Source organism: Anomaloglossus baeobatrachus, chromosome 3 (genome assembly GCF_048569485.1).
Source record: "Anomaloglossus baeobatrachus isolate aAnoBae1 chromosome 3, aAnoBae1.hap1, whole genome shotgun sequence".
In the NCBI taxonomy this organism is placed as follows: Eukaryota; Metazoa; Chordata; class Amphibia; order Anura; family Aromobatidae; genus Anomaloglossus; species Anomaloglossus baeobatrachus.
In genome coordinates this window covers 325,850,614-325,867,240 of record NC_134355.1, presented here as the reverse complement: position 1 = coordinate 325,867,240, position 16,627 = coordinate 325,850,614, and the positions used below count along the sequence as shown (strand labels likewise).

The 16,627-nt window shown below is 47.2% G+C and overlaps 1 long non-coding RNA gene across 1 annotated transcript; it reads right to left on the bottom strand.

Annotated features, from left to right (window-relative positions):
• Positions 1-10,088: 10,088 nt before the first annotated feature.
• On the bottom strand, positions 10,089-10,596 carry LOC142295247 (uncharacterized). Its single transcript, XR_012751397.1, has 3 exons — positions 10,498-10,596; positions 10,283-10,383; positions 10,089-10,185 (listed from the first exon to the last, which is right to left on the bottom strand). It is a non-coding gene; the product is annotated as an uncharacterized LOC142295247 (long non-coding RNA).
• Positions 10,597-16,627: the final 6,031 nt, after the last annotated feature.

The following is a 16,627-nucleotide window of genomic DNA, read 5'->3' as shown; positions in this document are numbered from 1 at the left end:
TATGGGACTTGTTGTGCACGTGAGAGTGTATACAGTTGGTACTATGCAGCAGAAATCACAGAGTGGGGCAGTTAGTGACATGTATCATCCGGTCACCTGCACAACAAGTCCCAGAGTGGAGACAGTGACATGCTCTGCTCTGACACATAGTGTGCTGCATGTCACTATCTTTCACCACTCTGGGACTTGTTGTGCAGGTGACCGGATGATACATGTCACTAACTGCCCCACTCTGAGACTTGTTCAGGTGAGAGTGTATACAGTTGGAACAATGCAGCAGAAGTCACAGAGTGGAGCAAGTTCGTGACATGTATCATCCGGTCACCTGCACAACAAGTCCCAGAGTGGATACAGTGACATGCAGCACACTATGTGTCAGAGCAGAGCATGTCACCAACTTGCTCTGCTCTGTCACCTGCGGTGCTGCATGTCACGTTTTTGCCGCAATTTGGTGCGTTTTTTGCTGCATTTATGCTCACTGCGTTTTTAATCAGTGCACAATGCCATTAAAGATTGTTGATGAAAAAAAAAAAAAGGTCTGATGTCATTTCCTTATTCAAAATGTTCATTGTATGCAGGAGAGCAGACAGCAGCTGCAGAACTACAAGGCTCAGCATCCTCCATTCACTAGTGTATGCAGGAGAGCAGACAGCAGCTGCAGAACTACAAGGCTCAGCATCCTCCATTCACTAGTGTATGCAGGAGAGCAGACAGCAGCTGCAGAACTACAAGGCTCAGCATCCTCCATTCACTAGTGTATGCAGGAGAGCAGACAGCAGCTGCAGAACTACAAGCCTCAGCATCCTTCATTCACTAGTGTATGCAGGAGAGCAGACAGCAGCTGCAGAACTACAAGGCTCAGCATCCTCCATTTACTAGTGTATGCAGGAGAGCAGACAGCAGCTGCAGAACTACAAGGCTCAGCATCCTCCATCCAGGACTGTATTCAGTTTTGTACCCAAAAAGAAAAAAAAATGACATGGGCTTCACCATATTTTTGTATGCTAGCCGGGTACAGCAGGCAGGTACGGGCTGCCCCCAACCCCCAGCTGCCTATTTGTACCCGGCTGGGAACCAAAAATATAGAGAAGCCCTTTTATTTTTAATTATTTCATGAATTTCATGAAATAATTTAAAAAAAAAATGACGTAAGCTTCGCCTAATTTTGGTGTCCAGCCGGGTACAACTAAGCAGCTGGGGATTGGAATCCACAGTGAAGGGTGCCCAAGCTTTTATAAGACCTGATCAGGCCGGCACAGGTCTCTGAAGTTATCTTGGCCCACTCTTCCATGCAGATCTTCTCCAAGTTATCTAGGTTCTTTGGGTGTCTCATGTGGACTTTAATCTTGAGCTCCTTCCACAAGTTTTCAATTGGGTTAAGGTCAGGAGACTGACTAGGCCACTGCAACACCTTGATTTTTTCCCTCTTGAACCAGGCCTTGGTTTTCTTGGCTGTGTGCTTTGGGTCGTTGTCTTGTTAAGATCCTTGATGGAGGAGCGGAGGTTCTTGGCCAAAATCTCCAGGTAGGCCATGCTATCCATCTTCCCATGGATGCGAACCAGATGGCCAGGCCCCTTGGCTGAGAAACAGCCCCACAGCATGATGCTGCCACCACCATGCTTGACTGTAGGGATGGTATTCTTGGGGTCGTATGCAGTGACATCCAGTCTCCAAACGTCACGTGTGTGGTTGGCACCAAAGATCTCGATCTTGGTCTCATCAGACCAGAGAACCTTGAACCAGTCTGTCTCAGAGTCCTCCAAGTGATCATGAGCAAACTGTAGACGAGCCTTGACATGACGCTTTGAAAGTAAAGGTACCTTACGGGCTCGTCTGGAACGGAGACCATTGCGGTGGAGTACGTTACTTATGGTATTGACTGAAACCAATGTCCCCACTGCCATGAGATCTTCCCGGAGCTCCTTCCTTGTTGTCCTTGGGTTAGCCTTGACTCTTCGGACAAGCCTGGCCTCGGCACGGGTGGAAACTTTCAAAGGCTGTCCAGGCCGTGGAAGGCTAACAGTAGTTCCATAAGCCTTCCACTTCCGGATGATGCTCCCAACAGTGGAGACAGGTAGGCCCAACTCCTTGGAAAGGGTTTTGTACCCCTTGCCAGCCTTGTGACCCTCCACGATCTTGTCTCTGATGGCCTTGGAATGCTCCTTTGTCTTTCCCATGTTGACCAAGTATGAGTGCTGTTCACAAGTTTGGGGAGGGTCTTAATTAGTCAAAAAAAGCTGGAAAAAGAGATAATTAATCCAAACATGTGAAGCTCATTGTTCTTTGTGCCTGAAATATTTCTTAATACTTTAGGGGAACCAAACAGAATTCTTGTGGTTTGAGGGGTTGAATAATAAATGACCCACGGAATAAACTTTTCACAATTTTTAAAAAAAATAAATAAAAAGAAATAACATTCTTTTTTGCTGCAGTGCATTTCACACTTCCAGGCTGATCTACAGTCCAAATGTCACAATGCCAAGTTAATTCCGAATGTGTAAACCTGCTAAATCTGCAGGGGGTTGAATACTACTTGTAGGCACTGTATGACGCGCCCACGGAGTCGGGTGTTACTCGTCACTGGGCCGCGGTGCTTCTCCTAGGACGCCGCGGTGGCTTTGTCCGGTTCCGTGACCCCGGGTGTCAATAAAAGGCTGGGGATGGGGATGATGGGGGTAGTGGTTTGTGACACCACCTGTGGTGCGCGGCCAGTATTAGCCGCCGCTGCGGGACTTCTCTGCTAGGGCGGATGACAACGCAGCTTGGATAGTTCAGCTCTCCACAGGCAGAGCTGTGCCCCAGGGAGGATGGTGGTGGTAGTAGTCTATAGTGTTGTAACGTTGGGGTGCAGGACTGAGGACACTGGTAATAACTGGACAACACAGGGCTGTAGTTTCCTTTACCTTTACTGGTCAGTTCTTGTTACAGGTCTGGAAGTCTGCTCCAGAGATGATGGTGGTCCAGTCAGCCTGGGAGCAGCGAGGAGATTCACCCTGCTAGGTGGTTGGAGGCCTTCCTGGTAGCGCTTTAGTGTACAGGTCTCTGTGGCTTGGAGCCCTACAGTGACCCTTTTCTAAATTGTCTTTGTCTGTCCTTCCCTAATAGCGGGCAGTGAGAGCCTGCCGGGGGGCACCGTCTGCTTAGCTGCGGTCCCGGGCTCTATCGTGCTGCTGCACTTTTGGGCTTTCTTTGGGCCAGGGGATGTGAAATCACCTGCCCTCTGGGCTTTACTGATGGAGCTTAAGCACTCACACAGCCTAGGGCCCCATAGACCTGTTCCTGCGCTAGGTCCTGAGAGGGCTATATCTCACAGCTCTTCTCAGCGACCGCATGCACTGCTCTAATAAACTGTTCTGTTAGTTTCACTTTTGGTGTGTGTTTGCGAGAGTGTTCTAACCCCTCCCCAGGCCAGAATGCACAAGGAAGCTCTCCCTAACCGGGTCTTGAGCTCCCCCTCCTGGCCTGAGTTAGGAAGTGTGGTATGTAGACTTACCTAGCATGGCAACCTCCCCACTGCTTCCAAGCATAGCATCGCCCCTTGGAAGGAGAGCAACGCTACTGTGGCTCCCATGACCACTGGGGTTCCACACATACATCTCTGCTACATACATGCACATAGCCCAACAACAAACCCACAATTCTGGTACATACACTATCAAGCAAAAGGGTAACAGTGTTTTGAACTTTTGACTTTCAGGCTCCATATCTAATCATCCACTACAGCTTCGAGCGTAAGACTGCTCTCATTATTTTCACAATCATCTTAGCTATCTCATACATAGATTTGACTTACAAGCATTTAGCATATGATTAGTTATGCAGATTCTTGTCACGTTACTGTGTTGTTGTAAATCCATCTTTGGCTTTGAACACTCTCTGAATCCTGTCTGAATGATCTTGATCAGATTCAAGCATGTCTCGACCAAAATCTGATCCCAGGTCTCTTCTACACGCTCCCAATGTTGGTGCATACTGGGAAGCTCACTTGGGTATGTATACAGCTTTTTCCTCAACTCTGACCAGAACTGCTCTATTGGGTTGCGGTCTGGGGCCTGTGGGGACAAATCCAGCACCCATATTTCATTGTCATTGAACTATTTCTTCCCCTATTTCACTGTGTGCTTCTGGTCGTTGTCCTGCTGGAACACTATGTTGTCCTTTTCACACTTGTGGGGTAATCAGCTTAACTGTCCACTTCCACAAACTTATGTTTAGGCTCAACAGTGAAAATGCACAAAAAAAAAATCCCTTTTCTTTTAGGCTATGTGCGCACTAGGCCTTTTTTACCGCGTTTTTCGGGTGCGCTTTTGTTCAGAAAACTGCATGACTTTGCTTCACCAGCAAAATCTATGAGTTTTCATTGTTGCTGTCTGCACACAACATTTTTTTCAGCTGCGTTTTGTGGTGCCCACAAAAACGCAGCATGTCAATTATTCCTGTGTTTTTCACTGCATTTTTCACCCATTGAGTTCAATGAGATGTTCAAAAACGCAATGCAAAACGCAAATTGCAAATATAGCTGCGTTTCTTTGACTAAAAACGCAGCTATAAATGCAAGGGATGGTTAATACAGTGACGTGTACAGGAAGAGGATTCCTTGTGTTGGTAAACACAGAAGAGTGAATCCTCCCAGTACCGCCACCCCTGCTTCCACCTCCCATCCAGCGCCATGTCCGGACGGGAGGTGGAAGCAGTTGCGAAATCAAAAGTGAACAGTAGAAAAAAAAATATCATACTCACCTGTCTGCAGACTCCCGGGACACATCCGATCGCTCAAGGATGAGCTGATGCAGTCACCTAATGGCATCAGCTGACAGTATAAGTCCAGATAAACTATCAGCTAATGCTGTCAGGTGACCGCATCAGCTGATTACCGGCGGGTCCTGCAGCGATCAGATGGGAGCCTTCACAGAAGTGTGTATTTTTTTTTCTACAGATGCATCAGCTGATTGTATAAACTGCTTTTATACAATCAGCTGATGTGTCATGTGATTCACGTCCTTGAACCTGACATATCTGATAGCTTTGCCTTTTTTCCGGCAAACCGATCAGATGATATTGGTTCCGGATTGGACATCTCGGGACCCTTGTCCCAGGATAACTGCGGAGGGGGGGTGTTCTTTAGTTCAATAAAGATAGTCACTAATTGTGTTGTGTTTTATTTCTAATAAAAATATGTTTCTGTGTGTTTTTTTTTATCTTTGCTAGAAATTCATGGTGGCCATGCCTAATATTGGCGTGACACCATGAATTTCGGGCTTAGGGCCAGCTGATAATACACAGCTAGCCTTAACCCCATTATTACCCAGCGAGCCACCCGGCACCAGGACCACTGGAAGAGTTGGATACAGCGTCAGAAGATGGCGCTTCTATGAAAGCACCATTTTCTGGGGCAGCTGCAGACTGCAATTTGCAGCGGGGGTGCCCATAAAGCTTGGGCAGCCTGCACTGCGGATTCCAATCCCCAGCTGCCTAGTTGTACCTGGCCGGACACAAAAATTGGGCGAAGCCCACATCATTTTTTTTTTTTAATTATCTCATAAAATTCATGAAATAATAAAAAAAAAAGGGCTTCCCTATATTTTTGGTTCCCAGCCGGGTACAAATAATCAGCTGGGGGTTGGGGGCAGCTGTACCTGCCTGCGGTACCTGTCTAGCATACAAAAATATGGCGAAGCCCACATGATTTTTTTTTTACGTTTTACGTTTTTGGGCAAATAACTCCTGCATACAGTCTTGGATGGAGCATGCTGAGCCTTGTAGTTCTGCTCCCCCTGCCTCTCCCTCCAGCATACAGTACTAGATGGAGCATGCTGAGCCTTGTAGTTCTGCAGCTGCTGTCTGCTCTCCTGCATACACTATTGGATGGAGTATGCTGAGCCTTGTAGAACTTCTGCTCCCCCTTCCTCTCCCTCCAGCATACAGTCCTGGATGGAGCATGCTGAGATTTGTATTTCTGCAGCTGCTGTCTGCTCTCCTGCATACACTAGTGGAGAATGAAGGAGAACAGATTGATGAAGGAAATGACAGCTTTGGCATTGTTCACTGATAAAAAAACGCATAAAACACAGTGAACAAAAACACAGCAAAAACGCACTAAATCGCGCTGAAAACACATGCGTTTTTTGATGCATTATGCGTTTTTGTGCGTTTTTAGCAGCCAGAAACGCAGCGGTTTTGATGCCACAAAAAATGGTTAGGTGCACACATTAGATAGTCAAGAAAAACTGCGCCTCCTTGGAGCCCCAAATAGAGTTCCTGCCTGCAACTTGTAAAGATAGTACACATTGTACATATAGTATTCCTAATGGGGACAGACAAAACTTTAATGATGTTTCTGAGTTCATCATACTCACAATTTACAGTAAGGGCAAGACACAATATGGATAAAGTAAACTGATTCACAGCTGCAGAACTGTTTGATGTTAATATTGTAAATGGATGCTAAATGCTTATGTAAAAGAACCTATTACTGCAAACTAAGAGGTGTAGTATGAGTACATAAAGGTTATATATCAGTCACTCCTGTGCATTTAGCTTTGTTACAGTGTACAGTCATCCTAAACACACATCATTTCCCTTAACACATACCTTTACCAAATTATGTATTAACCCCTACGCACACCATAGTGTTCATGTGCGATATGTCCGCAGCAAGAGCTATGCTACACCTATTGGCATTGAGACACTCTGAAAGTGCTCAACTCGAATAAGGGCTCATGCGCACTTTGCATTTTTTTTTTGCGTTTCTGCATTATTTTAAGCTACAGCGTCACATTGTCAAAATGTATGTGTTCTGCTTCCCCAGCAAAGTCTATGAGAATCATGCAAAATTCATGCGCACGATGCTTTTTGAAACGCAGCGTTTTGATTGTAAAAAATTTGTCAAAATCTCTGCATTTAAAAGAGCAGCATGTTAATTCTTTTGAGCGTATTGGCAGCATTCTACACCAATTGAAATCATTGAGTTTTAGAAAAACGCTACCAAAATGCTAAGCAGTGCGTTTGCACTGTATTTTTGTGGCGATCCGCATGCTTTTTTAACATAACAAATGCAGTTCTTTCGGTCTCTCTCTCTCTGTCCATGTCGGTCTCTCCCTCCCACCCCCTCTCTCATACGCACCGATCCATGATCACCGGCGCTGCACTGCACGGCGTTCACACTGTGGCGGCTTCTCCTCTTTTGAAAATGCTGGCCGCTAATTATTCAATCTCGTATTCCCTGCTTCCCCCGCCCACCGGCGCCTATGATTGGTTGCAGTCAGACATGCCCCCACACTGAGTGACAACTATCTTACTGCAACCAATCACAGCCGTTGGTGGGCGTGTCTATATCAAGCAGTAAAATAAATAAATAATTTTAAAAAACCGACATGCGGTCCCCCCCAATTTGGATACCAGCCAGGGTAAAGCCACATGGCTGAAGGCTGGTATTCTCAGGATGGGGAGCCCCACGTTATGGGGAGCCCCCCAGCCTAACAATATCAGCCAGCAGTCGCCCGGAATTGCCCCACCATTGGATGCGACAGTCCTGGGACTCTACCCGTCTCATCCCGAATTGCCCTGGTGTGGTGGCAAACGGTGTAATAAGGAGTTAATGACAGCAGCCCATAGCTGCCACTAAGTCCTAGGTTAATCATGGCAGGCGTCTCCCCGAGATACCTTCCATGATTAACCTGTAAGTTAAAGTAAATAAACACACACACATCCAAAAAATCCTTTATTTGTAATGAAAGACAAAAAAACACCCTCTTTCACCACTTTATTAACCCCTCAAAAACACCTCCAGATCCGACATAATCCACACAAGGTCCCACGACGCTTTCAGCTCTGCTACATCGGAAACTGACAGGAGCGGCAGAAGAACACCGCCGCTCCTGTGAGCTCCATGCAGCAACTGAAGTGAGTCGTGCGATCAACTGTGCTGTCACTGAGCCTACTCGCGGCCACCGCTCTCAGGTGGAGCACTGCAGCTGTGGCCGCGAGTAAGCTGAGTGAAAGCACAGCTGTTCACGCGGCTCACTGCAATCACTCAGGGGATTTGCGATCTCAGGTGAGTCCTTCACGTGTGACCGCAAATCAGGCTGCGACACAGAGAGAGAGAGAGACGCGCGATGTCAGTGAAATCGGATGAAGCTCTGACGTAACTGCTGCGGACTCCTGTGTCCTGGCACTAACCTTGGACGTTCATCTGAGTTCATGACAGCACACAGAGACAGAACCGCGAGATGACAATGAAGTTGGGTGCAGATCATCCGCGTTCGTTCTCATTGCCCGGCTCTGTCTGTGTCTGCTGTCAGCGAGCATGTAGCAGAGCTGGGGGACCGCACTGACAAAAAATGCATCCAAAATGCATGTAAAATGCATGCACAATGCATCCAAAATACATGCGTTTTGGATGCATTCTTTTTGTCAACACGCAGCGTCAAGTCTGCCAGAGGGTGCATTTATTTCTGCACTAGTCAGGATGCAACGTGCGCATGAGCCAGACAGACAGAGAACATTTCTGAGGGGGAGCTGGGAGAAGGTTTTTTTTTTTTCTTTTAATACACTACATCCGAAAAAGTTGCTTTAACCCAGTATTAAGAGCCATTCAGAGACTGCGAATGTCTCTCCCTGAGGTGTCTGCACACATCATGCACTTAAGCAAGTCTGTACATTGTGACCATTGTTTCACGGACGAAACATCAGAGCACCCACAATACTCAGCTGAGCTCTGCAAGTACCCCACCACCCCGATGCGCGAATGAGTACCAAACATTGGCGAGCACGTTTGCCCATCATTAAGAGGTATCTATTTACATTCTATTTTCTCCTTCTTCCAAGAGCCAAATCTCTTTATTTTTACTTCCACATAACCGTATGAGGTATTCTTTTTATGCAGGACAAGTTGTACTTTTGAATGACACCATTCATTTTATCATATGATGCACTGGAAAAACTGGAAAAAAAATTCTAAAGACATTGAAATTGCAAAAAAAATACCTTGGACACAGTGTCCTTATGAAAACACAGAAGTGTGAAGATCTCTCTTGACTTTAATTAGTATTCATGTGAACTGTCTCCGGGACGTGTGAAAAGGACACCACGTGGAGACGTGGAGACGTGGAGACCTGAAAGAAGCTTTAAGAAACACACCCAGTTTGAACTCCTTAGCTTTACTCATAAGGAGTCCATAATAAATAAATATATGGTCATTAGATGGTCTTAAAATTGGGAAATGCAACATCACATGAACAACAACATATGACAAAATAAAACCGTGTCCTTATTTTTTTAACAAAAAAATAGGTAAAAATATAGTAGCAGTGTAAAAATTAACACCCTTACCGTTTCTATATTAATTAGGAGGGTACGTTGCAGCCAAATGGTGCTAATCAAATGTCCTGATTAATTCTTCATCAGCAAGTGTGATCACCTCTATCAAAGCAGAAATTTTGGAAATTTCCTGGTTCTAAGCATTCAGGTGTGATATCACTATGGTAAGGAGATAAGACATCAGCAATGATCTTAAAAAATATAATAATAATATTTATTTATATAGCGCTATTGATTCCACAGCGCTTTACATACATTGGACACACTGTTCCCATTGGGGCTCACAATGTAAATTCCCTATCTGTATGTCTTTGGAGTGTGGGAGGAAACTGGAGACCGCAGAGGAAAACCACGCAAACACGGGGAGAACATACAAACTCCTTGCAGATGTTGTCCTTGATGGGATATTGAACCCAGGACCCCAGCGCTGCAAGACTGCAGTGCTAACCACTGAGCCACTGTGCCGAGAACAAATTGTTGCTCACCATCAATAGGAGAAGGGCTATAAGGATATTTTTCTTCTCATAAATATTTCATAGGCATAGAAACATATAAACATACAGATCAGGTGCAGGTGTCAGACAAACAGTGCCCTCGCCTAGGGACAGCCCCAGACAATGTTGCTGAATAAGTGAAGTAGGGGTATAAATTCGTCACTGTCAGAGTGATACTGCTTAGTATATGCTGTGACTCTCCCTCATAAGTTAGATTGCTTCACTTTGATTGAGCCTATATTAGCGTTGTAGATGTATGTCAGTCTCACCGTCCTTGCTCATCTCTAGCGGGGGTTACCACCACCAAATTAACGCAGTATAGGGGATCATCAGGGGATATATAGAGGAATCACTCCTTGGAAAGAATGACACCTGAAAATAAATGATGCATAAATAAGTAAATGGGTATTAATATGAATATTCTTTAGACTGCAGTCTTTATGAGGCCATAGCCCTCAAGATAACTTACAAGGTAGTAGATCCCTGTGATAAAGTACTTGTGTTCTTAAAGGATGCCAGGGAGACTATCTCCAAACCAAATAGTGGTTACAACTTCCCATCGGATAATGCCTGTATGTCAAAAAAGGCAATGAATATCCATTGTGTGATGCATTATATATCATATCTCATACTCGTGATAGAGTTGGAAAGGGTCTTATCGGCATGAGGCTATCTATCTTTTACCTTGACTCTCCGTGGTTGAAAGTACAGGTATAACGGGTTTGTCTATTGTAGCCAGGGAGTTAGATCCATTCCTAATGTTCAGGTTATCACTAAGTGTCTGGATCAAATATAGGTCCTGTGAACAAATATAAGGTATGTTTGAGCCTATATCCCATCTATCAGATTTTACATGAACTGGGTAGCGAATACCTTTTGACGACCAGACAAACAAATTGATCTATAGGATTTGGAGAATACAGCTCCTCCGGATGTGGCTGATCACTGGTTTTTGCCTATAGGAAAAGTATACTACATTACTGGATGTCCTCATAATTCTCACCCACACATCTCAGTGAGAAGCCAGACTTGGCAGGGCATTTTACCTGTAGGGAGCAGTTCATATATAGGTGTAGACAAACGGGTGCAAAGGTCCCTAGTCGCCTGCGTTCAGACCGTGTGCAGGGTTTATTCTTTTCTCCTGTAACCAATTATTACATCATACAGTTAGGCTCGCTGAATAATGCTCAATACATGCATAGATTAAGATACACAGTGGTACATGTAATTGGTCTACCTGTAAGGAGGCAAAGAGGGGAGGTCTGTCATGGGACTATGGCTACCTGTAGACTCCGAGTGTATATTCCCTGTAACAGAAAAGATAACCTGTATTCATGTACCGTATTCTTAGATTCCAGAGATACAGATACAGGGGGCACAGTGCATAATCCAGTACATATTTTGTATGTCATATAGATAGGCTCACGTCATAGTGCTCAGTACATGCATTAATGACAGTAAAGGGCCTTATATAATGATACATATGGAGTAATTCTTTTAAGGAAGCAGCAGAAGGAAGCCCATGAGGGAACTGTGATAGCTTGTAGATTCCAGGTATGTATTCCCTGTAGACACAACGAGGGTCCCGTATTCATGTGAGGTATTTTCCTCACAAATCCCATGGACATTGCCAGACAGGGAGCATGAAAAATGAATTGCATAGAAGGCCTAAAAACTAGGTTTGGAGCTATATTGCAGTTATATAGGGTCCTGTCCCATACAAACTGAGGACAGGATTGGTATCTGTGCTCAAGAGATCCCTGAAAATTTGCATGAGACCCAGCAAATAATACTTCAATCTTAGGCAGGCAGATCACTTACCATACTGTGGGCTCAACCAGCAAGGACTGTTAGTCCCGAGTGGAAAACACTCTATGTACGCTGGGAGCCCACGGTCCAAGGATGCCAAGGGAGGATGCCAAGGGAAGATGCCAGGGGAGGATGTCAGGGAGACCACCACGTCTGCTTGTTCCTGTCAGTTCCATACTTCCGGATAAGGTATTTAAACCTTTTCCGGGCAGGATTGAAGGTCCCGCCCGTACACCGGAAGTGCCCCGTTGGCCGGATGTGACGTACCGCTATGTGTCACTGCACCGTCGGCCGGAAGTGATGTATCCCTGTATGTCACATGCCTCTCAGGTCAGGTGACTTGCCGGGGGCGGTACTGAGGGATGTAATGGATTGTGTAGTTTAAATGCATCGCGATAAATCCATCGCCATGTGTCACATACATTCGTAGGTTAGGTGACCTGCCAGTGGCTGTACTAAGGGAAGTAATATGGTGTACACATGGTGCGCATAGCGATAAATATATCGCTATGCATCACATATTATGTAAGTCAGGTGACTTGCCAGGGGCGGTACTAGAGGATGTTCTGGATCCCACAGTGGAGCGCATAGCGTTCCACGTCTGGGCGGGGTAATGTCGCATAGGGGCGGAGATAATGATTATGGAGCGCAAACTTGCGTTCCATACAGTTCCAAAAAACACTGGTGTCACGGAATATATGCATAGCGTTACTTCATAGAGAGGGCGCACCTAATTGGCACATACGTGTCGTACATGATGGGGTGCAAACAGGACCATTGAGTATTGGAGCATTCAGTATTGAATAAACAATAATGAACAAAAGATAATTGCTCTTGCTTTCCCTGGGTCCGGGGCTGATTATAATAAACGATTTTATAAGAGTAGATCTAATAGTGGTGTTTTTGATAACTACTACTCTATACAACATTTGTCAGTGGTTCAGATACTATAAGGATATTTCCAAACAATTTAGACTCCATCATTCTACAGTAAGAAAGATTATTCACAAATAGAAAACATTCAACATGGCTAACAATTTTACCTAGGGTGGACATGCTGGAAAATTCACCTCAAGGTCAGCTGATGCAATGATCAGAGAAATTGCAAAAACCCTATAGGGTGCTTTACACGCTGCGACATCGCTAGCGATTGCTAGCAATGTCGAGTGAGATAGCACCTGCCCCCGTCGTTTGTGCGACATTTGGTGCTCGCTGCCGTAGCGAACATTATCGCTACGGCAGCGTCTCACGCACATACCTTGTCAGCGACGTCGTTGTGACCGCCGAACAATCCCTCCCTCAAGGGAAGGTGTGTTCGGCGTCATAGTGATGTCACTGCGGCGCCACTAAGCGGCCGGCCAATAGAAACGGAGGGGCGGAGATGAGTGGGATGTAACATCCCACCCACCTCCTTCCATCCGCATGGCGGTGGACGCAGGTAAGGAGATGCTCGTCACTCTTGCGGTATCACACATAGCGATGTGTGGTGCAAGAGGAACGACGAACAACATCGCACCTGAGGCAGCAGCGATATTAAGGAAATGAGCGACGTGTCAACGATCACCGTTTTTGAACGATTTTGTGATCGTTGATCGTCGCTCTTTGGTGTCACACGCTGCGATGTCGCTAACGGCGTCGGATGTGCGTCACTAACGACGTGACCCCGAAGATATATCGTTAGCGATGTCGCAGCGTGTGAAGCTCCCTTATGAGTTAGAGCTCAGACTCTAAAGGCCTCAGCATGTGCAATTTTCAAGTTCACGATAGCACAATTAGAAAAAGAATGACCATGTATGGCTTATTTGGAAGGGTTGTCATAACAAAGCCTCTTCTTTCTAAAAAGAACATGGCTAACGTTTGCAGAGTTTCACTACAAGACTTCTCGAACAATGAAATTGGACAGATGAAACCAAAGTGTAGGTGTTTGGCCATAATACCCTTTACCGTGCTCATAGAATCATAGAATGGTAGAGTTGGAAGAGACCTCAAGGGCCATCGGGCCCAACCCCCTGCGAGTTCAGGCTTTCCTAAATCATTCCAGCTATATGTTTATTCAGTTTCCACTTGAAAATTTCTATTGATGGAGAGCTCACCACCTCCCGTGGTAGCCTGTTTCACTCCCTGACTGCCCTCAGTGTCAGAATGTTTTTCCTAATATCTAATCTGAATCTCCTTCCTTTAAATTTCATTCCATTGCTTCTTGTACTTCCTTGTTGTGAATGTCATCCTAGTGACAGGGTCCTGTTGCTGCTGTGAGGCATCCAGGCGACCACCTTAGCTATGTGTAAGTCCTAGGACATTATTTTTCTTAACCCTATGCTGACTCGTTTTGTTGCCTTCTGCATAGAAATAGCCTGACACTGGTCAGTGATAACCTAATTCATCTATTATCTCTTTGAATATGCATGAGGGCTCATCACCTGTCAGCTATTATGGGACTATATTGTTATTGAGTCCTGCTTCTCTGGACTTTCCACTCCTTGGGTGTTCTTGCCTGGGCTTTCTCACTAGCATGTGGGTTTCTCACCCATTATTTTGCACCTTGATATTGTAATTATATAAACTGAATTTCTTTTAAATTTTCATATCAAATAAAGTTGTTATATTTTATTGTTATCTATATATATAATTGCCTTATTCTGTCTGTCTGTCTGTCTGTCTGTCTGTCTGTCATGCTCCGAAATTGTGTCCTTACGGGGACACAAAGCTGATTGGCCGCTGGGCTCGCCATGGCCCCGCCCCCCCACACGGATTGGCCTCTCGCCCCGGCTCTCTGCAGGCCCCGCCCCCCTCACGCAATTCACGCTCGCTGTGGCCCAACTGACACGGGGCTCCGATTCCCAGGTGAGTACACACACACATCAGATCACACTCACTCTCACACACACCTCACACATCACATCCACACATCACATCCACACATCACATCCACACATCACATCCACACATCACATCCACACATCACATCCACACATCACATCCACACATCACATCCACACATCACAACATGCTGGGATATCGCTTGCTTCTACACCGGCTCCGTCAGGATCCCGGCAGCGCCAGACATAACCTTGCGATGCTGGGATCTTAACGGAGGCCGTGAAAGCTGGTAACCATTATACACATCGGGTAACTAAGGTCCCTTAGTTACCCGATGTGTATCATAGTTACCAGTGTACACCGGCTCACACTCACTCTCATACACACCTCACACACATCACATCGCATCCACACATCAAGGTCCTGCAGCTGCGGAACATACATAACATAACAGCACACACACACAAATCAGATCACACTCACTCACACACACACATCACATCGCATCCAAATACTCACAACATCCTGGGATATCGCTTGCTTCTCGGCGGCGATATTGTGCTGTGAGCTTCCAGGACCTGACGGAGGATCACATGGCCAGAAGCATGTGATATCCCCGGATGTTGTGAGTATCAGCGCGTATGTGCAATATCGTCAGTGTCTGTGTGTGTGAGTGGATGCGATCGGGTGTGTGTGAGTGGATGCGATCGGTTGTGTGTGTGAGTGGATGCGATCGGTTGTGTGTGTGAGTGGATGCGATCGGTTGTGTGGGTGAGTGGATGCGATCGGTTGTGTGGGTGAGTGGATGCGATCGGTTGTGTGGGTGAGTGGATGCGATCGGGTGTGGGTGAGTGTCGGCAGAGGAGCACGGCGTGCTGGAGGAGGCTGGGAGCAGAGAGGCTGATCTTGGGGAAGGCTGGGAGGGGAGGCTGATGCTGAGGGAGGCTGGAAGGAGAGAGGCTGAGCAAACGTGCTCCATCCGCCATACTGCGCACTCCCCATCGTGCTGCATCCCCCATGCTGCGCACTCCCAAACGTGGTCCATCCGCCATGCTGCGCACTCCCAAACGTGGTCCATCCGCCATGCTGCGCACTCCCAAACGTGCTCCATCCGCCATACTGCGCACTCCCAAACGTGCTCCATCCGCCATACTGCGCACTCCCCATCGTGCACCATCCGGCATGCTGCGCACTTCCAAGCGGATGGAGCATGATGGGGGGTGCGCAGCATGGCGGATGGAGCACGTTTGGGAGTGCGCAGCATGGCGGATGGAGCACGTTTGGGACTGCGCAGCATGACGGATGGAGCACGTTTGGGAGTGCGCAGCATGACGGATGGAGCACGTTTGGGAGTGCGCAGCATGCCGGATGGTGCACGATGGGGAGTGCGCAGTATGGCGGATGGAGCACGTTTGGGAGTGCACAGTATGGCGGATAAAGCACGTTTGGCAGTGCGCAGCATGGCGGATGGAGCACGTTTGGGAGTGCGCAGCATGGCGGATGGACCACGTTTGGGAGTGCGCAGCATGGCGGATGGAGCACGTTTGGGAGTGCGCAGCATGGCGGATGGAGCACGTTTGGGAGTGCGCAGCATGGCGGATGGAGCACGTTTGGGAGTGCGCAGCATGGCGGATGGAGCACGTTTGGGAGTGCGCAGCATGCCGGATGGTGCACGATGGGGAGTGCGCAGTATGGCGGATGGAGCACGATGGGGAGTGCGCAGCATGGCGGATGGAGCACGTTTGGGAGTGCGCAGCATGGCGGATGGAGCACGTTTGGGAGTGCGCAGCATGGCGGATGGACCACGTTTGGGAGTGCGCAGCATGGCAGATGGACCACGTTTGGGAGTGCGCAGCATAGCGGATGGAGCACGTTTGGGAGTGCGCAGCATGGCGGGTGGAGCACGTTTGGGAGTGCGCAGCATGGCGGATGGAGCATGATAGGGGGTGCGCAGCATGGCGGATGGAGCACGTTTGGGAGTGCGCAGCATGGCGGATGGAGCACGTTTGGGAGTGTGCAGCATGGCGGATAGAGCACGATGGGGAGTGCGCAGCATGGCGGATGGAGCACGTTTGGGAGTGCGCAGCATGGGGGATGCAGCACGATGGGGAGTGCGCAGTATGGCGGATGGAGCACGTTTGGGAGTGCGCAGCATGGCGGATGGACCACGTTTGGGAGTGCGCAG